This window comes from Ranitomeya variabilis, chromosome 7 (assembly GCF_051348905.1).
Source record: "Ranitomeya variabilis isolate aRanVar5 chromosome 7, aRanVar5.hap1, whole genome shotgun sequence".
NCBI lineage: Eukaryota > Metazoa > Chordata > Amphibia > Anura > Dendrobatidae > Ranitomeya > Ranitomeya variabilis.
Genome location: NC_135238.1, coordinates 179,130,144 through 179,154,441, shown reverse-complemented (window position 1 = coordinate 179,154,441; position 24,298 = coordinate 179,130,144). Strand labels below are relative to the sequence as shown.

Sequence of the window (24,298 nt, the reverse complement as noted above, 5' to 3'; positions counted from 1 at the left end):
AGTTTGAAAATTGCTAAATTTTCAAAATGCCATAAGTCTGATATTTTCACAAAAAAATGCCCCAATAAATCGACCTAAATTTACCACTTACATGAAGTACAAAATGCCATGAAAAATAGTTTCAGAATCACTGAGATATTTTGAATGGTTCCAGAGACACTGGTCAGAATTGTAAAATTTGACCTGGTCAGGTGAACACAAGCTTGGTGTGAAGGGGTTACATATCTGGTTGATCAATATATGAGGATAGTGTATTTTGGCACTTTTTTTGTGCTTACCATTTAAACACGCCCAATAGATAATAGATAAGTACATGTTTTCTTGGTCATTAGTGAATATAAAACAGATTTTGCCCCAAAAGGCTTTTAACTTTAGAAAACATGGATTTAACCAAATTCTCTCTTTACATATTTTCACGTTTTTTCAAATTTCATCAAGAAGGTGGGGGTAAGCTACTTGTTCCCATGGACGGAAGTCACTGGCTCATCATGCGTCTTGTGGTAGAGAATCTCATGCAAAATGGACATGATGTTGTTGTCGTAATGCCTGAAAGCAGTTTAACCATGGGTGGATCAGAAAAATACTCAAGTCAAGAGATAAGTGCTTACTTTCAGAAACTTCGTAATGAGCATTTTACGCTGCCCTCACCTTTCCCATGGATTGCTACTGCAATGCTAGATAGTATGATGGTTATAAACAGATTCCACTAATACAAAGTAATTAAATCGTAAGCCCATAAAAAGGGTCAATATGGACAATCATTGAGGACACTTCAAAAATATAATTCCTATAAAACACCCATGGAGTAAACAGTCCAAAGCTCATGTGAGTAAAAACATACAAAATTTTATTATTTACTACATAAAGACAAATAATAGTCTATAGACAGAAAAGACAAGGTACATCCAAAGCTCATGTGTGGAGGACAGACCACCATTGAAATAACAGTGTGGGACAGTCCCAAACGCATGTATATGTTAATCCACCGGTAAAGCTGTTATACAATAATATGTTTAAAGGTGCATAGTGCAGATCCAAAAAAGAACTGGGCCCAAATGGTTGTTAGAAGCTCTCAGTGTAATTATTAGCGCATTACAAGTACATACGCAACCAAAGAGAGCATTCAATACTAACATGCTGGTCTTACCCATCAATCACTGCCAAGGTGTGTCCAGAATGCAGCCCCGACGCTGCATCTGTTTGTCCAAACAGAAATTTTTGACTACATGTGGGGTATCACTGCACTTGCTTGTAAGAAGGTGAGTAACAAATTGTGGAATACACTATAAGGTGTTACCTCTGAAAAAAGTGAGAAATGTGTGGCTAAAACAAGATTATTCTGAAAAAAATGAACGTTTTCAATATTATTATTATTATTATTTATCTATATAGCACCATTAATTCCATGGTGCTGTACATGAGAAAGGGGTTACATACAGGGTTATATATATCGTTTACAGTAAACCGGTTTACAGTTACAGACTGGTACAGAGGGGAGAGGACCCTGTCTTTGCCGACTTACATTCTATGGGATAGTGGGAAAGAGACAGAAGGTAGGGGTGAGGCGGCGGCTCTGGCAGTGGTGAGGTGGTGGCTCTGGTGGTGGTGAGGCGGCGGCTCTGGCGGTGGTGAGGCGGCGGCTCTGTTATTGTAGGCTGTAGGCTTTCCTGAAGAGATGGGTTTTCAGGTTCCGTCTGAAGGATCCGAGGGTGGTGGATAATCGGACGTGTTGAGGCATGGAATTCCAGAGGATGGGGGATATTCGAGAGAAATCTTGGAGGCGGTTGTATGAGGAACGAATAAGTGTGGAGGAGAGTAGGAGGTCTTGGGAGGATCGGAGATTACGTGAGGGAAGATATTGGGAGATTAGTTCAGAGATATAGGGAGGGGACAGGTTGTGGATGGCTTTGTAGATCAGTGTTAGTAGTTTGAACTGGATTTGTTGGGGAATTGGGAGCCAGTGGGGGGATTTGCAGAGGGGAGAAGCAGGGGAGTAGCGAGGAGAGAGGTGGATTAGCCGGGTAGCAGATTTGAGGACAGACTGGAGTGGTGCAAGAGAGTTAGCTGGGAGGCCACAGAGGAGGGTGTTGCAGTAATCGAGGCGGGAGATGATGAGAGCATGCACAAGAGTTTTGGTAGATTGTGGGCTGAGGAAGGAACAGATTTTGGCAATATTTTTGAGTTGAAGGCGACAGGAGGTGGCAAGAGCTTGGATGTGAGGTTTGAAGGACAGGGCAGAGTTGAGAGTTACCCCGAGGCAGCGGATTTCAGGTGCGGGAGAGAGCATGATGCCATTTACCATAATAGATAGATCGGGTAGGGGGATACGTGAGGTGGGGGAAAGATGATGAATTCAGTTTTGTCTACATTGAGTTTTAGGAAGCGAGAGGTGAAGAAGGAGGATATGGCTGACAGACACTTCGGGATTCTGGACAGCAGGGAGGTGACATCTGGGCCAGAGAGGTAGATCTGAGTGTCGTCTGCATACAAGTGGTACTGGAAGCCATGAGGACTTTATGAGTTGTCCTAGGCCCAGGGTATAGATGGAAAAAAGTAGGGGCCCTAGGACAGAGCCTTAAGGGACTCCAGCAGAGAGAGGGTGGGATGAGGAGGTAGTGTGAGGCAATCCAGGACAGGGCACGGTCTTTGATGCCAAGGGAAGAAAGAATCTGTAGCAGTAGGCAGTGATCGACTGTGTCGAAAGCAGAGGACAGGTCAAGAAGAAGGAGGATGGAGAACTGTCTGTTAGCTTTCGCTGTGACTAAGTCATTAGTAATTTTTGTCAGGGCAGTTTTGGTGGAGTGGTCGGGGCGGAAGCCAGATTGGAGGTTGTCAAGGAGAGTGTTAGATGAGAGGTGGGAGGAAAGTTGAGTATGGGCATGCTGCTCAAGGAGTTTTGGAGCAAACGGGAGCAGTCATATGAGGCGATAGCTGGGCATAGCAGTTAGGTCAAGGTTAGTTTTTTTGAGGATGGGTTTGATGGTGGCATGTTTGAAGGCAGAAGGGAAGGTACCAGAAGAGAGCGATAGGTTGAAGAGATGGGTTAGGGCTGGAATGAGCGTGTTAGTGAGGTTGGGGAGCAGGTGGGAAGGGATGGGGTCAGGTGCACAGGTGGTGAGGAGTGATTTGGAAAAGAGGCGAGTAAGTGCTCCTTCAGTGATGTTGAAGAGGGAGGTTATTAGGGAAGGGCAGAGGTCTGGTATATGGAGTGGTTGGGGTGGTGGACAAGTAAAAGTTTGCCTTGTTTGGTCGATGTTGTTTTTGAAGTAGGTGGCAAAGTCCTCAGAAGAGATTAAGGGAGTTGGAGGTGGCAGTGGTGGGTGGAGGAGAGAGTTAAATGTGCTGAACAGTTGTTTTGGGTTGTAGGATAGTGAAGATACAAGGTTAGTGAAATAGGTCTGTTTAGCAGAGGTGAGGGCTGATTTGAAGTCAAGTGTAGCTTGTTTGAAAGGAGTGAAGTCGTCTGGCAGGCGTGTTTTCTTCCAACGCCGCTCCGTGACCCTGGATGCTTGTCGAAGTTTTTTTGTGAGATTGTTATGCCAGGTTTGCCTATTGGTTCGTCGCACTTCGCCATGCATGAGAGGGGAGACTGAGTCTATGGCTGATGTGAGGGTGGTGTCATAGAAAGCGGTGGCGCTGTCCGTGTCATGGAGTGAAGATATGGAGGACAGGGGTACGAGAGAGTCTGAGAGTCTGTGAATGTCTAGGTTTGCGAGGATTCTGTGAGGATGTGGTAATGGCTGGACCTGGGGGGCAGGTGAGGAGGACAAGGATGAGAAGGTGAGTAGATGGTGGTCAGAAAGGGGGAAGGGAGAGGTTGTGAGCTTAGATAAGAAACAGAGGCGGGTGTGACGACCTAATGTTATCAGATTCTGAGACGTATCTGTGGGTTCAAAATGCTCATTTTAGGGTATGTGCACACGTTCAGGATTTCTTGCAGAAATTTCCTGAAGAAAACCGGAAATTTTCTGCAAGAAATCCGCATTTTTTTTTTGCGTTTTTTTTCCGTTTTTTTCGCGTTTTTTTAGCATTCTGCAAGCGTAATTAGCTTGCAGAATGCTAAAGTTTTCCAAGCGATCTGTAGCATCGCTTGGAAAACTGACTGACAGGTTGGTCACACTTGTCAAACATACTGTTTGACAAGTGTGACCAACTTTTTACTATAGATGCAGCCTATGCAGCATCTATAGTAAAAGATAGAATGTTTAAAAATAATAAAAAAAATAAAAAAAAAGGTTATACTCACCCAGACATCTCCTCAGCGGCGTCCGTTCCTCTTCCTATAGCTGGTCTGTGCGCGCAGGACCTTCCGTGACGTCACGGTCACGTGAGCGGTCACATGACCGCTCACGACCAATCACAGGACAGTGACGTCATCGGCAAGGTCCTTCACCGCACATCAGCTACAGGAACCGAAGCGACAGCATGCAGTGGAGGCGGGAAGACATCGAGGGTGAGTATAGGACTATTTTTTATTTTAATTCTTATTTTTTGACCACTTATATGGTGCCCAGTGCGTGGAGGAGAGTCTCCTCTCCTCCACCCTGGGTACCAACCGCACATAATCTGCTTACTTCCCGCATCGTGGGCACAGCCCCGTGCGGGAAGTAAGCAGATCAATGGACCCCTAGGTGTGCGGAATCCCCTGCAATTCCGCATTTTAATGAACATGTTGCTTTTTTTTCCGTGATGCGATTTTTTTCGCGGAAAAAAAGGCTACATTTGCACAAAAAATGCGGAATAGACTTAAAATAATGGGAGGCATATGTAAGCGTTTTTTTCGCGTTTTTATCACGTTTTTATAGCGAAAAAACGCGAAAAAAACGCGAAAAATACTTAACGTGTGCACATGGCCTTACTCCTGGATAAAATCCTTGTGGGGTGTAGTTTCCAAAATTTGGACATTTGTGGGGGGGGTTTCCACTGTTTATGTGTATACAACAAAGAGTACATTAACCCCTTAATGACCGGAGCTTTTTTCGGTTTTGCATTTTCGGTTTTGGCTCCCCTGCTTCCCAGAGCCATAACTTTTTTATTTTTCTGTCAATATGACCATGTGTGGGCTTATTTTTTGTGGGACAAATTGTACTTTTGAAGAACACCATTGGTTTTACCATGTTGTGTACTAGAAAACGGGAAAAAATTTCCAAGTGCAGTGAAATTGCAAAAAAGTGCAATCCCAAATTTGTTTTTTGTTTGGCTTCTTTGCTAGGTTCACTAAATAGCTCCACATATGTCTAGAGACACAATGAAAAGGGCACTTCACAACACTATATATAACTAATCCCACATAAGTTTTTGTGGGAAGAACGAAGAGATCCCAATATAAAAACAAATAGTTTATTAATATTATTAAAATTTCACAATTAAAAAAGCAAAATTACCGTTGGGGACACCAAAAAAGACAAGGCAGAATATAAATGATCCATACTCAGTAATACTTAGTTATTATCAGTGGATATTCAACTCCAGAATAATAGTAACGGGTAAATCGCACAATGGCTTAATTTATCCAAAATGTGTGGCGGTTACAGGTCCCCATATACCCACCATGGGGCGGTATCAAGATCACTGACACAGTGGTTAAATATATAGTAACAATAGTCATAGGAAATCCTACACCAACCACGCTGGAGCAACCTAACTGACCATAACATCCATAGGAAAATAAAGAGATGGTATTACCTTGTGCTAATGGCGTCCCCTCACCCCGACGCGCGTTTCTCCTCCTGCTTCTTCCGGGGGCTTCTTCTGGAGGTTCACTAAATGCCCAAACTGACCTGCCATTATGATTCTCTAGGTAATTTACTAGTTCATAGGCACCAGACATGTGTAGGTTTTTCTTATCTAAGTGGTGAAGAAAATTACAAACTTTGCTAAAGATAAAAAGGCAATTTTCCGTTACCCATAGCGTCTTAATTTTTTGTGATCTGGGGTTGGGTGAGGGCTTATTTTTTGTGTGCTGAGTTGATGTTTTTAATAATACCATTTTGGTGCAGATACATTCTTTTGATCGCCCATTATTGCTTTTTAATGCAATGTCGCTGCAACAAAAAAACCCGTAATTCTGGCGTTTTGACTTTTTTCTCGCTACGCAGTTTAGCGATCAGGTTAATCCTTTATTTTTATTGATAGACCAAATGATTCTGAAAGCGGCGATACCAAATATGTGTAGGTTTGATTTTTTTTATTGTTTTATTTTGAATGGGGCGAAAGGGGGGTGATTTAAACTTTTATATTTTTTTTATTTTTTTCATATTTTTAAAAACATTTTTTTTTTAATTTTGGCATGCTTCAATGGCCTCCATGGGAGGCTAGAAGCTGCCATAACTCTATTGCGTCTGCTACATAGAGGCGATGCTCGCCCCTATGTCATAGAATTACAGCATTGTTACGAGCGCCGACCACAGGGTGGTGCTCATAGCAATCCGGCATCAGCTACTATAGAGGTCATAAGGAGACCTCTGGTTGTTATGCCGATGCACTGATGACTCCCGATCATATGACGGGGGTCACCGGTGCGTGCATTACTGGCCTTGTTAAATGCCTCTATCAGAGTTTGACAGCGGCATTTAACTAGTTAATAGGTGCAGGCGGATCTCATATCAAGTGCCATAGTGCTTAATTACACAAGTAAATACCAGGTGAGAATGGCAATAATTAGATATACTGTAAATAGATGACTCACCCTCTAACATAAAGGAACATAAAAGCAACAGATATGATCAAAAACTGGTATCAAAAACACCCTGGATAACATGAAACAATACTCCCAGATTACCCTTATCCAAGGAGGCCAAGGAGATGACCTTCTCGATGCCAGACAGTTGTTAACAGTACGTCATCATGCCATTCAGGTTTCAGGGGGCTCCAACCACTTTTTAGAGGGCCATGGATCAGGTCCTAGCCCATCACAAAAGTATGCAGTGGACTACTTAGATAACATGTTATATTCAGCCAAGATTGGGGACATCATGTGAACATAGTTCAGTTGATACTTGATGCGCTAAGGAAGGTGAGATTTACAATCAACCTAAAGAAATTTGCCATGGGGATGGAGTAGACTGTTATGATCTGATGGCCTAGGAGCAGCATGAGACGTGCTCTGGAGAAGGTGGTACCTATACTGACCGCAGACCCTGAACTTAACACCGCAACTAGAAGTAGCCGTGGGATGTTCCTGTCACTCCCTAGACACCTCATCACAGCCTGAGGACTAATTACCCCTAAAGAAAGAAACGGGAAAACTATCTTGCCTCAGAGAAAATCCCCAAAGGATAGACAGCCCCCCACAAATATTGACTGCGAGAGGAGAGGGAAATAACATACGCAGACTGAAAACAGAATTTAGCAAAGGAGGCCACGCTAGCTAAAAAGAAAGGACAGGACAGAGTACTGTGCGGTCAGTATTAAAATACTACAAAATATCTACCAAAGAGAATACAAAAATCTCCACACCTAACTAAAGGCATGGAGGGTAACTGTGCATCTCCAGAGCTTCCAGCTTGGCTGAATAAAGTCTTACACAGACAAAGCTGGACAAGAAAAAACATAGAAATGCACTGAGCTATAAGGTCCACAGCATGTGGACTGCAAAAACAAAGCCAGGACTTATCTTTGATGATTTGGACAGTGTAACAGGAGAAACTAAGCAGAGATGTGAATCCTCCAAAAACCATGGACAACTTGCACTGACTAAAGGATCTAGCCAGATTAAATAGCCCAGTCAGAATTGGTAGTAATTGAAAGCACGTGATGACTGCTGAGATCCAAAGGAGCAGCAGTACCACTTACAACCACCGGAGGGAGCCCAAGAGCAGAATTCACAACAGTACCCCCCCTTGAGGAGGGGTCACCGAACCCTCACCAGAGCCCCCAGGCCGATCAGGGCGAGCCAAATGAAAAGCACGAACCAAATCGTCAGCATGAACATCGGAGGCAGCAACCCAAGAATTATCCTCCTGGCCATAACCCTTCCACTTGACAAGATACTGAAGCCTCCGCCTCGAAAAACGAGAATCCAAAATCTTCTCAACCACATATTCCAACTCCCCATCAACCAACACCGGAGCAGGAGGATCAACAGAGGGTACAACAGGCACCACATATTTTCGCAACAAAGATCTATGGAAAACATTATGGATGGAAAAGGAGGCTGGAAGGGCCAAACGAAAAGACACCGGATTAATAATCAGAAATCTTATAGGGACCAATAAAGCGAGGCTTGAACTTAGGGGAAGAGACCTTCATAGGAACATGACGGGAAGACAACCAGACCAAATCCCCAACCTGAAGCCGGGAACCAACACCCTGACGACGGTTAGCAAAACGCTGAGCCTTCTCCTGAGACAACACCAAATTGTCCACCACATGGGTCCAAATCTGCTGCATCCTGTCAACCACAGAATCCACACCAGGGCAGTCAGAAGGCTCAACCTGCCCAGAAGAAAAACGAGGATGAAAACCAGAATTGCAAAAAAAAGGCGAAACCAAAGTAGCCGAACTAGCCCGATTATTAAGGGCAAACTCGGCCAATGGTAGAAAGGTCACTCAATCATCCTGATCAGCAGACACAAAGCATCTCAAATAAGTCTCCAAGGTCTGGTTAGTTTGCTCGGTCTGGCCATTTGTCTGAGGATGAAATGCGGAAGAAAAAGACAAATCAATGCCCAGCCTAGCACAAAAGGCCCGCCAAAACCTAGAAACAAACTGGGAACCTCTATCGGACACAATATTCTCCGGAATGCCATGCAAACGAACCACATGCTGAAAAAATAATGGAACCAAATCAGAGGAGGAAGGCAACTTAGGCAAAGGTACCAAATGGACCATCTTAGAAAACCGATCACAAACCACCCAGATAACAGACATCTTCTGGGAAACCGGAAGATCTGAAATAAAATCCATAGAAATATGCGTCCAAGGCCTCTCAGAGACCGGCAAAGGCAAAAGCAACCCACTAGCGCGGGAACAGCAGGGCTTGGCCCGCGCACAAGTCCCACAGGACTGCACAAAAGAACGCATATCCCGTGACAAAGAAGGCCACCAAAAGGACCTACCAACCAAGTCTCTGGTACCAAAAATCCCAGGATGGCCAGCCAACACAGAACAATGAACCTCAGAAATCACCTTACTAGTCCATCTATCAGGAACAAACCGTTTCCCCGCTGGACAGCGGTCAGGTTTATCAGCCTGAAATTCCTGAAGAACCCGTCGTAAATCAGGGGAGATGGCAGAAAGAATCACCCCTTCTTTCAGAATGCCAACCGGGCTCAAGGACCCCAGGAGAATCAGGCAAAAAGCTCCTAGAGAGGGCATCAGCCTTAACATTCTTAGAACCCGGAAGATACGAGACCACAAAATCAAAACGGGAGAAAAACAGGGACCAACGAGCCTGTCTAGGATTCAGCCGCTTGGCAGACTCGAGGTAAATCAGATTCTTATGATCGGTCAAGACCACAACACGGTGCTTGGCCCCCTCAAGCCAATGTCGCCACTCAAATGCCCATTTCATAGCCAACAACTCCCGATTGCCGACATCATAATTGCGTTCCGCAGGCGAAAACTTTCGGGAAAAGAAGGCACATAGTTTCATCAAGGAACCATCAGAATTCCTCTGAGACAAAACGGCCCCTGCCCCAATCTCAGAAGCGTCAACCTCAACCTGAAAAGGAAGAGAAACGTCCGGCTGTCGCAACACAGGGGCAGAAGTAAATCGGCGCTTAAGCTCCTGAAAGGCAGAAACAGCCGCAGAGGACCAATTAGTCACATCAGCGCCTTTCTTCATCAAATCGGCCAGGGGTTTAACCACACTGGAGAAGTTGGCAATGAAACGGCGATAAAAATTAGCAAAACCCAAAAATTTCTGAAGACTCTTCACAGATGTGGGTTGAATCCAATCATGAATGGCCTGAACCTTAACCGGATCCATTTCTATAGGCGAGGGAGAAAAAAATGAAACCCAAAAAAGAAACCTTCTGCACTCCAAAGAGGCACTTAGACCCCTTCACAAAGCATTATCACGAAGGATCTGAAATACCATCCTGACCTGTTTCACATGAGACTCCCAATCATCGGAAAAAATCAAAATATCATCCAAATATACAATCATGAATTGATCAAGATAATTGCGGAAGATATCATGCATGAAGGACTGAAACACAGATGGAGCATTAGAGAGCCCAAATGGCATCACAAGGTATTCAAAATGGCCTTCGGGCGTATTAAACGCAGTTTTCCATTCGTCACCCTGTTTAATACGAACAAGATTATACGCCCCTCGAAGGTCAATCTTAGTAAACCAACTAGCCCCCTTAATCCTAGCAAACAAATCAGAAAGCAAAGGCAAAGGGTATTGAAATTTGACCGTGATCTTATTCAAGAGGCGATAATCAATACAGGGTCTCAAGGAGCCATCCTTCTTGGCAACAAAAAAAAAACCCGCTCCCAAAGGTGAAGAAGATGGCCAAATATGCCCTTTCTCCAAGGACTCCTTAACATAACTCCGCATGGCGGTATGTTCTGGCACAGACCCTTAGGGAACTTACAGCCTGGAATCAAGTCAATAGCACAATCACAGTCCCTATGCGGTGGAAGGGAACTGGATTTGGGCTCATCAAATACATCCTGGAAATCTGACAAAAACTCAGGAATTTCAGAAGAGGGGGAAGAGGAAATTGACATCAAAGGAACGTCATTATGAACCCCCTGACAACCCCAACTAGTCACAGACATAGATTTCCAATCCAGCACCGGGTTATGTACCTGTAACCATGGAAAACCCAGTACAATAGAATCATGCAAATTATGCAACACCAGAAAACGACAATCTTCCTGATGTGCTGGCGCCATGCACATGGTCAGCTGTGTCCAGAACTGAGGTATATTTTTAGCCAAAGGTGTAGCATCAATGCCCCTTAAAGGAATAGGATTCTGCAAAGGCTGCAAGGGGAAACCACAACGCTTGGCAAATTCTAAGTCCATCAAGTTCAAAGCGGCACCTGAATCCACAAATGCCATGACAGAAAATGATGACAATGAGCAGATCAAGGTCACAGATAACAGAAATTTAGGCTGTACAGCACTGATGGCATTAGAGCTAGCGAGTCTCTTTGCACGCCTAGGACAATCGGAAATAACATGAGCAGAATCGCCGCAGTAAAAACACAACCCATTCTGACGTCTGAATCCTTGTCGTTTAGCTCTAGACAAAATCCTATCACACTGCATAGGCTCAGGACTCCGCTCAAAGGACAATGCCATCGTGTGCACAACTCTGCGCTCGCGCAAGCGCCGATCAATCTGAATGGCCAGAGACATAGAATCACTCAGACCAGCAGGCGTGGGGAACCCCACCATAACATCTTCAACGGATTCAGAAAGACCCTTTCTGAAAATTGCCGCCAAAGCATCCTCATTCCATTTCGTGAGCACAGACCATTTTCTAAATTTCTGGCAGTATAATTCTGCCGCTTCTTGACCCTGACACAGGGTCAACAAGGTCTTTTCTGCATGATCCACTGAATTAGGTTCATCATACAATAACCCTAGCGCCTGAAAAAAGGTGTCTACATTAAGCAAGGCCGGATTCCCAGATTCCAGGGAAAATGCCCAATCCTGAGGATCACCACGCAGCAAAGAGATGACAATTTTAACTTGCTGAATGGGATCACCAGAGGAACGAGGTTTCAGAGCAAAAAACAGTTTGCAGTTATTTTTAAAGCTCAAAAACTTGGACCTGTCCCCAAAAAACAAATCAGGAATTTGAATTCTAGGCTCCAACTCCGGAGTCTGGACAATATAATCGGAAATACCCTGTACTCTTGCAGCAAGTTGATCCACACGAGAAGCCAATCCCTGAACATCCATGCCAGCGCTAAACTCCTGAACCACCCAGAGATTAAGAGGGAAGAGAAGACAAAATAGACTACAGAAAAAAATGGCTCAGCACTTTTCTTCCCTTCTTTTGAGATGCATTTAACTCATTGTTGGCCAGTTGTACTGTTATGATCTGGTGGCCTAGGAGCAGCATGAGACGTGCTCTGGAGAAGGTGGTACCTATACTGACCGCAGACCCTGAACTTAACACCGCAACTAGAAGTAGCCGTGGGGTGTTCCTGTCCCTCTCTAGACACCTCATCACAGCCTGAGGACTAATTACCCCTAAAGAAAGAAACGGGAAAACTATCTTGCCTCAGAGAAAATCCCCAAAGGATAGACAGCCCCCCACAAATATTGACTGTGAGAGGAGAGGGAAATAACATACGCAGACTGAAAACAGAATTTAGCAAAGGAGGCCACGTGTTGTGAATTCCGTTCTTGGGCTCCCTCCGGTGGTTGTGAATGGCACTTTTGTGAATTTTGCCCTTGGGCTCCCTCTGGTGGTTTCGAGTGGAACTGCTGCTCCTTGGGTTTAGCATTAGCAGCTGCTTCCACTGATCGTCTCTCCTGGCTCTGCTATTTAACCTGGCTCTAGTCTTCAGTAAGTGCCAGCTGTCAATGTTTCTGGGTTGGATTCAGATCTCTCCTTGGATTTCTCTTATGGCCGGTCCATTTCAGCAAAAGATAAGTTCTTACTTGTTCTTTTGGTTGTCCATTTGCTGTGGACTTAATTGCTCAGCTCATGTTATGTTTTTTCTTGTCCAGCTTGTCAGTATGATATATTCAGTCTAGCTGGAAGCTCTGGGGAAGCAGATTTGCCCTCCACACCGTGAGTCGGTGTGGAGATTATTTTTGTAAACTCTGTGTGGACTTTTAGTTTTTAATACTGACCGCACAGTGTCCTTTCCTGTTCTGTCTATCTAGATTAGTAGTGGCCTCCTTTGCTAAAATCTGTTTTCATTTCTGTGTATGTCATTTCCCTCTCCACTCACAGTCAATATTTGTGGGGGGCTAGCTTTCCTTTTGGGGTTTTTCTCTGAGGCAAGATAGCTTTCTGTTTCCATCTTTATTGGTAGTTAGTTCTCAGGCTGTGACGAGGTGTCTAGGGAGTGACAGGAACATCCCACGGCTACTTCTAGTGTTGGTGTTAGGATTAGGAACTGCGGTCAGTACAGATACCACCTCCTCAGAGCTCGTCCCATGTTGCTCCTTAACCACCAGGTCATAACAGTACAGCTGGCCTGCAATGTATTGAATGCATCTCAAAAGAAGGGAAAAAAAAGTTCTGAGCCATTTTTTTTTTTTTTTCTTTGCAGTCTGTTTTATCTTTTTTTTCCCCCTTAATCTCTGGGTGGTTCAGGACTCTGGTGCTGACATGGATGTTCAGGGTTTGTTCTCTCGTGTGGATCAACTCGCTGCAAGGGTACAGAGTATCCAAGATTATGTTGTTCAGACTCCGGTTTTAGAGCCTAGAATTCCTACTCCTGATTTGTTTTTTGGAGATAGATCCAAATTTTTGAACTTTAAAAATAACTGCAGATTGTTTTTTGCTTTGAGACCCCCTTCCTCTGTTGACCCCATTCAGCAGGTGAAGATTGTCATTTCTCTGCTGCGTGGAGACCCGCAGGACTGGGCATTCTCCCTTGAGTCAGGGAATCCTGCATTGCTCAATGTAGACGCATTTTTTCAAGCGCTCGGATTGCTGTATGACGAACCTAATTCTGTGGATCAGGCAGAAAAAACCTTGCTGGCTCTGTGTCAGGGTCAGGAAGCGGCAGAAGTATACTGCCAGAAATTTAGAAAGTTGTCTGTGCTCACAAAATGGAATGAGTATGCCCTGGCAGCAATTTTCAGAAAGGGTCTTTCTGAAGCCCTTAAAGATGTTATGGTGGGGTTCCCCACGCCTGCTGGTTTGAATGTATCAATGTTGAATCAATGTCTTTGGCCATTCAGGTTGATCGGTGCCTGCGCGAGCGCAAGGTGGTGCACCATATGGCAGTGTCCTCTGAGCAGAGTCCTGAGCCTATGCAATGTGATAGGATTTTGACTAGAGCAGAACGGCAGGAATTCAGACGTCAGAAAAGGCTGTGTTTTTACTGTGGTGATTCTGCTCATGCTATTTCTGATTGCCCTAAGCGTACTATGAGGGTCGCTAGGTCTGTTACTATTAGTACTGTACAGCCTAAATTTCTCTTGTCTGTTACCCTGATTTGCTCATTATCGTCCTTTTCTGTTATGGCATTTGTGGATTCAGGCGCTGCCCTGAACTTAATGGACTTAGAGTTCACCAGACGCTGTGGTTTTTCCTTGCAGCCTTTGCAGAACCCTATTCCCTTAAGGGGGATTGATGCTACACCATTGGCCAAGAATAAACCTCAGTACTGGACACAGTTGACCATGTGCATGGCTCCAGCACATCAGGAAGATTGTCGTTTTCTGGTGTTGCATAATTTGCATGATGTGGTTGTACTGGGTTTTCCATGGTTACAGGTACATAATCCAGTGCTGGATTGGAAATCTATATCTGTGACTAGTTGGGGTTGTCAAGGGATACATAGTGATGTTCCTTTGATGTCAATTTCCTCTTCCCCCTCTTCTGAAGTTCCTGAGTTTTTGTCGGATTTCCAGGATATATTTGATGAGCCCAAGTCCAGCTCACTTCCTCCTCATAGGGACTGCGATTGTGCCATTAACTTGATTCCTGGCTGTAAGTTCCCTTAGGGCCGACTTTTCAATCTGTCTGTGCCAGAGCATGCCGCCATGCGGAGTTATGTTAAGGAGTCTTTGGAGAAGGGGCATATTCGCCCATCTTCGTCACCGTTGGGAGCGGTATTCTTTTTTGTTGCCAAGAAGGATGGCTCCTTGAGACTCTGTATAGATTATCGCCTTCTCAATAAGATCATGGTCAAATTCCAATACCCTTTACCTTTGCTTTCTGATTTGTTTGCTCGGATTAAGGGGGCTAGTTGGTTTACTAAGATTGACCTTCGAGGGGCGTATAATCTTGTTCGTATTAAACAGGGTGACTAATGGAAAACAGCATTTAATACGCCCGAAGGCCATTTTGAATACCTTGTGATGCCATTCGGGCTCTCTAATGCTCCATCTGTGTTTCAGTCCTTTATGCATGATATCTTCCGGAATTATCTTGATAAATTCATGATTGTATATTTGGATGATATTTTGATTTTTTCCGATGATTGGGAGTCTCATGTGAAACAGGTCAGGATGGTATTTCAGATCCTTCGTGCTAATGCGTTGTTTGTGAAGGGGTCTAAGTGCCTTTTTGGAGTTCAGAACGTTTCTTTTTTGGGTTTCATTTTTTCTCCCTCGGCTATTGAAATGGATCCTGTTAAGGTCCAGGCCATTCATGATTGGATTCAACCCACATCGGTGAAGAGCCTTCAGAAATTTTTGGGCTTTGCTATTTTTTATCGCCGTTTCATTGCTAACTTTTCCAGTGTGGTTAAGCCCCTGACCGATTTGACGAAGAAAGGCGCTGATGTGATGAATTGGTTCTCTGCGGCTGTTGAGGCCTTTCAGGAGCTTAAACGTCGTTTTACTTCTGCCCCTGTGTTGCGTCAGCCAAATGTTTCTCTCCCTTTTCAGGTTGAGGTTGATGCTTCTGAGATCGGGGCAGGGGCCGTTTTGTCTCAGAGAAGTTCTGATTGCTCTTTGATGAAACCGTGTGCCTTCTTCTTCAGAAAGTTTTCGCCTGCTGAGCGTAATTATGATGTCGGCAATCGGGAGTTGTTGGCTATGAAGTGGGCATTTGAGGAGTGGCGACATTGGCTTGAGGGAGCCAAGCATCGCGTTGTGGTCTTGACTGATCATAAGAATCTGATTTACCTTGAGTCTGCCAAGCAGTTGAATCCTAGACAAGCTCGATGGTCCCTGTTTTTCTCCCGTTTTGATTTTGTGGTCTCGTATCTTCCGGGATCTAAGAATGTGAAGGCTGATGCCCTTTCTAGGAGTTTTTTGCCTGATTCTCTGGGAGTCCTTGAGCCGGTTGGTATTCTCCAGGAGGGGGTGATTCTTTCTGCCATCTCCCCTGATTTACGGCGGGTGCTTCGGGAGTTTCAGGCTGATAAACCTGACTGCTGTCCAGTGGGGAAACTGTTTGTTCCTGATAGATGGACTAGTAAGGTAATTTCTGAGGTTCATTGTTCTGTGTTGGCTGGTCATCCTGGGAATTTTGGTACCAGAGATTTGGTTGCTAGGTCCTTTTGGTGGCCTTCCTTGTCGCGGGATGTGCGTTCTTTTGTGCAGTCCTGTGGGACTTGTGCCCGGGCCAAGCCTTGCTGTTCCCGTGCTAGTGGGTTGCTTTTGCCTTTGCCGGTCCCTGAGAGGCCCTGGACGCATATTTCCATGGATTTTATTTCGAATCTTCCTGTTTCCCAGAAGATGTCTGTCATCTGGGTGGTTTGTGACCGGTTTTCTAAGATGGTCCATTTGGTACCTTTGCCTAAGTTGCCTTCCTCCTCTGATTTGGTTTCATAATTTTTTCAGCATGTGGTTCGTTTGCATGGCATTCCGGAGAATATTGTGTCTGACAGAGGTTCCCAGTTTGTTTCTAGGTTTTGGCGGTCCTTTTGTGCTAGAATGGGCATTGATTTGTCTTTTTCTTCAGCATTTCATCCTCAGACAAATGGCCAAACTGAGCGAACCAATCAGACCTTGGACACCTATTTGAGATGTTTTGTGTCTGCTGATCAGGATGATTGGGTGACCTTCTTGCCGTTGGCCGAGTTTGCCCTTAATAATCGGGCTAGTTCGGCTACCTTGGTTTCGCCTTTTTTTTGTAATTTTGGTTTTCATCCTCGTTTTTCTTCAGGGCAGGTTGAGCCTTCTGACTGTCCTGGTGTTGATTCTGTGGTGGACAGGTTACAGCACATTTGGACTCATGTGGTGGACAATTTGACGTTGTCTCAGGAAAAGGCTCAACGTTTTGCTAACCGTCGTCGGTGTGTGGGTCCCCGGCTTCGTGTTGGGGATTTAGTCTGGTTATCTTCTCATCATGTTCCTATGAAGGTTTCTTCCCCTAAGTTCAAGCCTCGCTTTATTGGTCCTTATAAGATTTCTGAAATTATCAATCCGGTATCTTTTCGTTTAGCCCTTCCAGCTTCTTTTTCCATCCATAATGTTTTCCATAGATCTTTGTTGCGGAGATATGTGGTGCCCGTGGTTCCTTCTGTTGATCCTCTTGCTCCGGTGTTGGTTGAGGGGGAGTTGGAATATGTGGTGGAGAAGATTTTTGATTCTCGTTTTTCGAGGCGGAAGCTTCAGTATCTGGTCAAGTGGAAGGGTTATGGCCAGGAGGATAATTCTTGGGTTGTTGCCTCCGATGTCCATGCTGCCGATTTGGTTCGTGCTTTTCACTTGGCTCGTCCTGATTGGCCTGGGGGCTCTGGTGAGGGTTCGGTGACCCCTCCTCAAGGGGGGGATACTGTTGTGAATTCCGTTCTTGGGCTCCCTCCGGTGGTTGTGAATGGCACTTTTGTGAATTCTGCCCTTGGGCTCCCTCTGGTGGTTTCAAGTGGAACTGCTGCTCCTTGGGTTTAGCATTAGCAGCTGCTTCCACTGATCGTCTATCCTGGCTCTGCTATTTAACCTGGCTCTGGTCTTCAGTCAGTGCCAGCTGTCAATGTTTCTGGGTTGGATTCAGATCTCTCCTTGGATTTCTCTTATGGCCGGTCCATTTCAGCAAAAGATAAGTTCATACTTGTTCTTTTGGTTGTCCATTTGCTGTGGACTTAATTGCTCAGCTCATGTTATGTTTTTTCTCGTCCAGCTTGTCAGTATGATATATTCAGTCTAGCTGGAAGCTCTGGGGAAGCAGATTTGCCCTCCACACCGTGAGTCGGTGTGGAGATTATTTTTGTAAACTCTGCGTGGACTTTTAGTTTTTAATACTGACCGCACAGTGTCCTTTCCTGTTCTGTCTATCTAGATTAGTAGTGGCCTCCTTTGCTAAAATCTGTTTTCATTTCTGTGTATGTCATTTTCCTCTCCACTCACAGTCAATATTTGTGGGGGGCTATCTTTCCTTTTGAGGTTTTTGTCTGAGGCAAGATAGCTTTCTGTTTCCATCTTTAGGGGTAGTTAGTTCTCAGGCTGTGACGAGGTGTCTAGGGAGTGACAGGAACATCCCACGGCTACTTCTAGTGTTGGTGTTAGGATTAGGAACTGCGGTCAGTACAGATACCACCTCCTCAGAGCTCGTCCCATGTTGCTCCGTAACCAGCAGGTCATAACAGCCATGCTAGCTAAAAAGAAAGGACAGGACAGAGTACTGTGTGGTCAGTATTAAAATACTACAAAATATCCACCACAGAGAATACAAAAATCTCCACACCTAACTAAAGGCATGGAGGGTAACTCTGCATCTCCAGAGCTTCCAGCTTGGCTGAATAAATCCTTACACAGACAAAGCTGGACAAGAAAAAACATAGAAATGCACTGAGCTATAAGGTCCACAGCATGTGGACTGCAAAAACAAAGCCAGGACTTATCTTTGATGATTTGGACAGTATAGCAGGAGAAACCAAGCAGAGATGTGAATCCTCCAAAAACCATGGACAACTGGCACTGACTAAAGGATCTAGCCAGATTAAATAGCCCAGTCAGAATTGGTAGTAAGTGAAAGCACCTGATGACTGCTGAGATCCAAAGGAGCAGCAGTACCACTTACAACCACCGGAGGGAGCCCAAGAGCAGAATTCACAACAGTAGACCAAGTATCTTGGCTATGTGGTAGGCATAGGTGAGATAACACCACATATAAATAAGATAGAGGTGATACAGAGTTGGCCACTACCCCTCTCAAAACTCAGGTCAGAGTGTTTCTTGGCATCAAGAGCTATTACCGTAGGTTTGCCACTATCTTTGCCCTAATAGCAGCCAAATCTTGTGGACCTCTTAAAATATACAAAGTCGGCTATGGCTAAGTGATCCTCAGAAGCTAAAGGAGCCTTTCAACAGTGTCACCATGGTGGCTAGCCTCAGTGATACAGTCCCAGAGACAAAGGTCCGAACAATAATAAGTTCATGCAGTGTTTTTAAATGTGACTGGATTTTTGAGTTTGGGTTTTAGGAGCAACCAGAAGAGCTGCGTGGGACTGACCACTCCCATATCTCCATTTCCAGCCTTTGATGAGGACTATTTAAGGCAGCAGTGCTCTCTGTAGTCTGGAGATTTAAGGACCATTAATGGTATACAGTCTGTGTATGAGTAGTAAAACACAATGGAACAACCATCATCTCACCGGGTTGGGAAATACCTAGAATATGGGTGCAGTGCACGGACACTTCAGGCTGGTTTCCTGAGTAAGTGAACCGTGAAAATAATGGGAAAATAATGGGAAAATCCAGCAACCGCAAAAGTAAAAAAATATTACATTTATTAGTAGATTAAAACATGAAAGGGAACAATTTAAAAAATTCATGATTAAGAGCTAGTGTGGCTCAAAACGCGTCGACCGTCGTCATGTTTATAACATTTTTCCTTTTAATGTTTTAATCTACTAATAAATATGATGTTTTATGACTTTTGCGCTTGTGGATTTTCCTTTTTTTTTTCCACGGTGTGCCTGTATTAAGTGAGTGGAACATTTATGCATGTGCTGAGGTACTTTTCCTGCCCTAACCTAAAAGGACTGTTTGTTCTTGTTTTACATTTTGGTTGAAGAAAAGCTGCATTGCTTGTTTTGCAAGTTCATGAGAGACAATATTTTTACTCTGCTTTTGAGACCTCAAATCCGTGACTGTGTGGATCTAGGCTGCTATGAAAGAATGTGCCCCCTACAAATGTTTGCTCACATTATGCACTATTATCAATATACAGTATAACCCTTTGTGCATCTAATGCAGGTGAGGGGGTTTATACTACTCACTAAATGGCCTAGAGATTGTATTTCTGGACTGGCACTGGTACCAGCGGTAAAAGCTGGCACTTCATTGCTCCCCTGACAAATCCTCTTCCAATGTTTATTCAAAGAGATTATTTATTGCACGCATTTTTACACTTCGTAACAATGATTTATCATACTTGTACTCAGGGAAAGAACATGAAAGCTAAGCAGGGAGTTAACCAATAAGTTTGACAAATTTCCAAGCCTACTCACTGTATAAGGCTACGTTCACATTTGCGGTCAGCGCCGCAGCGTCGGGCGCCGCAGCGGCGCCGCATGCGTCATGCGCCCCTATACTTAACATGGGGGCGCATGGACATGCGTTGTGCTGCGTTTTGCGCCGCATGGCCGCAAGCGTTGGACGCAAGAAACGCTTCAAGTTGCATTTTTTTTGCGTCCAACTTGCGGGCAAAAACGACGCATGCGGCGCAAAACGCAGCGTTTTAGCGTGCGTTTTGCCGCGTTTTTGTTTGCGTTGTGCGCTGCGGCGCCGACGCTGCGGCGCACAACGCAAATGTGAACGTAGCCTTAAACAAGTCATTCAAGGTGAATTGGCCCAAATGAACATTAATTCCTGGACGATCCTCTGCAGCAATGAAGCTATCACTGTTGTCTCTGTGTGGAGCCCTAATGATCGTGTTCTGTGTTTTTAGACAAGCTAATGGAGGAAAGCTGCTTGTAATTCCTATTGGTGGTAGTCCCTGGCTCAGCATGCGTCCTCTGGTGGAGAAGCTGGCACAGCTTGGACACAAAGTTGTGGTTGTAACAGGTGAAAGCAACATAAGAATTGGTGAATCTGATCTCTATACAACCAAGACTTAAGGTACCTTCACACGAAACGACATTATAACGATATCGCTAGCAATCCGTGACGTTGCAGCGTCCTCTCTAGCGATATCGTTTAGTTTGACACGCAGCAGCGATCAGGATCCTGCTGTGATGTCGCTGGTCGCTGAATAAAGTCCAGAACTTTATTTGGTCGTCCGATCGCTGTGTATCGTTGTGTTTGAAAGCAAAAGCAACGATACCAGCGATATTTTACACTGGTAACCAGGGTAAACATCGGGTTACTAAGCGCAGGGCCGCGCTTAGTTACCCGATGTTTACCCTGGTTACTAGCGTAAAATGTAAAAAAAACAAACAGCACATACTCACATTGCGTCCCCTGCAGTCTGCTTCCTCCTCTGACTCAGCGCTGCAAAGTGAAAGTGAAAGCAGCACAGCGGTGACGTCACCGCTCTGCTCTCACTGTACGGCGCTCAGTCAGTCAGGAAGTGGACGCAGGGGGACGTGAATGTAAGTATGTGCTGTTTGTTTTTTTTAGATTTTACGCTGGTAACCAGGGTAAACATCGGGTTACTAAGCGCGGCCCTGCGCTTAGTTACCCGATGTTTACCCTGGTTACCAGGGGACCTCGGCATAGTTGATCGCTGGAGAGCGGTCTGTGTGACAGCTCTCCAGCGACCAAACAGCGACGCTGCAGCGATCGACATCGTTGTCGCTATCGCTGCAGCGTCGCTTCGTGTGAAGGTACCTTAAAGGTACCGTCACACTAGGCGATATCGCCAGCAATCCGTGACGTTGCAGCGACCTGGATGGCGATATCGCTGTATTTGACACGCAGCAGCGATCTGGATCCCGCTGTGAAATTGCTGGTCGCTGCTAGAAGGTCTGCACATTATTTGGTCGCTAGGTCGCCGTGTATCGCCGTGTTTGACAGCAAAAGCGACGATACCAGCGATATTTTACACTGGTAACCAGGGTAAACATCGGGTTACTAAGCGCAGGGCCGCGCTTAGTAACCCGATGTTTACCCTGGTTACCAGCGTAAAAGTTAAAAAAACAAACAGTACATACTCACCTGCGCGTCCCCCAGCCTCTGCTTCCTGACACTAAAGCGCCGGCCCTAAACTGAAAGTGAAAGCAACAGCGGTGACGTCACCGCTCTGCTGTTAGGGCCGGAGCTCAGTCAGCGTCAGGATGCAGAGGCTGGGGGACGCGCAGGTGAGCATGTACTGTTTGTTTTTTTAACTTTTACGCTGGTAACCAGGGTAAACATCGGGTTACTAAGCGCGGCCCTGCGCTTAGCAACCCGATGTTTACCCTGGTTACCCGGGGACCTCGGCATCGCTGGTCGCTGGAGAGCGGTCTGTGTGACAGCTCTCCAGCGACCACACAGCGACGCTGCAGCGATCGGCATTGCTGTCGCTATCGCTGCAGCGTCGCTTAGTGTGACGGTACCTTTACTCTATCCCTTACAGCAATCAAGATTTAGCATTACTCTAAAGGTACCTTCACACGAAGCGACGCTGCAGCGATAGCGACAACGATGTAGATCGCTGCAGCGTCGCTGTTTGGTCGCTGGAGAGCTGTCACACAGACCGCTCTCCAGCGATCAACTATGCCGAGGTCCCCTGGTAACCAGGGTAAACATCGGGTAACTAAGCGCAGGGCCGCGCTTAGTAACCCGATGTTTACCCTGGTTACCAGCGTAAAATCTAAAAAAAACAAACAGCACATACTTACATTCACGTCCCCCTGCGTCCACTTCCTGACTGACTGAGCGCCGTACAGTGAGAGCAGAGCGGTGACGTCACCGCTGTGCTGCTTTCACTTTCACTTTGCGGCGCTGAGTCAGAGGAGGAAGCAGACTGCAGGGGACGCAATGTGAGTATGTGCTGTTTGTTTTTTTTACATTTTACGCTAGTAACCAGGGTAAACATCGGGTAACTAAGCGCGGCCCTGCGCTTAGTAACCCGATGTTTACCCTGGTTACCAGTGTAAAATATCGCTGGTATCGTTGCTTTTGCTTTCAAACACAACGATACACAGCGATCGGACGACCAAATAAAGTTCTGGACTTTATTCAGCGACCAGCGACATCACAGCAGGATCCTGATCGCTGCTGCGTGTCAAACGAAACGATATCGCTAGCGAGGACGCTGCAACGTCACGGATTGCTAGCGATATCGTAATAATGTCGTTTCGTGTGAAGGTACCTTTAGAAAAGTTTGGACTTGATCACTTTAACCAATCTTACTTCCCTGGTGTGGCTATTACAATGTTTAATGCTATGCAAGACATTTATAAGGTATTTGACAACATGTGTAAGGCCTTATTAGATAACACAGAACTTGTTCAGAGTCTTAAGGATGAGAAGTTTGATGCTTTACTCACCGATTCATTTTTGTTATGTGGAATGATACTAGCTGAACACCTTGATGTGCCCACGGTGAACTATGTAAGGGGAATGCCTTGTGGTCTTGACTATATAAGCGCACAATGTCCAAGTCCTTTTTCGTATGTGCCTAGAATTTTTACTCAGTACTCGGACAAGATGACATTTTCCCAGCGTGCGAAGAACGTACTAGTCAGAATGTTGGAGACTTACTATTGTGGACTTACATACTTGCAAATGCAGCAAATAGCTTCAAATTTTCTGAAGAAAGAAGTCACGATTGTGCAGCTTCTCAGCAGAACTTCCATCTGGCTCAATCGATATGACTTTGTCCTTGAATTTCCAAGACCTATAATGCCCAACATGGTGTTTGTCGGAGGCATCAATTGTGAATCAAAAAAACATCTAACCAAAGTAAGGCTTATAGTAGGTAATTGAATAGTATTTGAAGGAATGTTCATAAGAATGTTTACAGACAGTGTACTATAATGATATCATGATATACTGTATAAGTCATTACCAATTGCAAGTTTTATTTCTGCTTTATTCTGATGTCCTAAAGTGTAACTTTATTTCAAGGCATATTAGAAATTATTAGTGATATAGTTTATCTTGGTATCCAAAATTTTAATATGACATATATTGTGGACCCTACAGTATCACTTGTGTGTTTTTTTTAAATTCTAGCACCTTAGCCTTATTTATTATATACACAATACATTAATTAGTATACTGATCGCCATATTCTTCTTTTCTCATCAACATTCCTGACCTCTTCTGCGCCATGTGACTGCAATAACGGCTTTTGTGTTGTCTGGAAGTCACTTTCTCTGTGTAAGTCTATGGGATTCACATTGAAGCAATCATAGTTTTGCACTGAGAATATGACTTTAGGACTACACAGAAGATGCTGTGTGATCTGGTGAGGATTATTAGCAGTCATGTGGTGCAAAGGAGAACAGAAGTAGACGGCAATGGGTAAGTATATTAATACATGGACTATAAACATTTCTAATTGGAGGTATTTGTTAATATTATTATTACACCTACTACATATTGCGATAGTATCTTGGAGATGGGAATATAAGAATCTTTATGATATATGTCATCAGAGACATCTGTTTTTTTTTTCTCCTGTTGAACTGATCATTCATTTTTTAAACTTTGTTTTCAGTGAAGACAGATGTTACCATTACCGAGATAGATGACAGTTAGTGCTTATAAAGTTCTATGAACTGTTGTTGCAGGAGAATGTCCATGCCTGCCTCTAGCTTCTCCCCCTCCCCTCTCCATAGAACTTAAAAGAACCAACTGTCATCTATCTCAGTAA

At 44.7% G+C, this 24,298-nt stretch overlaps 1 protein-coding gene and 1 pseudogene across 1 annotated transcript in view; both read left to right on the top strand.

Moving 5' to 3' along the window:
* The window catches only part of LOC143784284 (UDP-glucuronosyltransferase 1A1-like), a 192,447-nt gene that overhangs the window by 41,224 nt on the left and 126,925 nt on the right, over positions 1-24,298 (top strand). The gene's annotated exons all lie outside the window — the stretch shown is intronic.
* On the top strand, positions 20,357-23,406 carry LOC143785115 (UDP-glucuronosyltransferase 1A6 pseudogene; annotated as a pseudogene).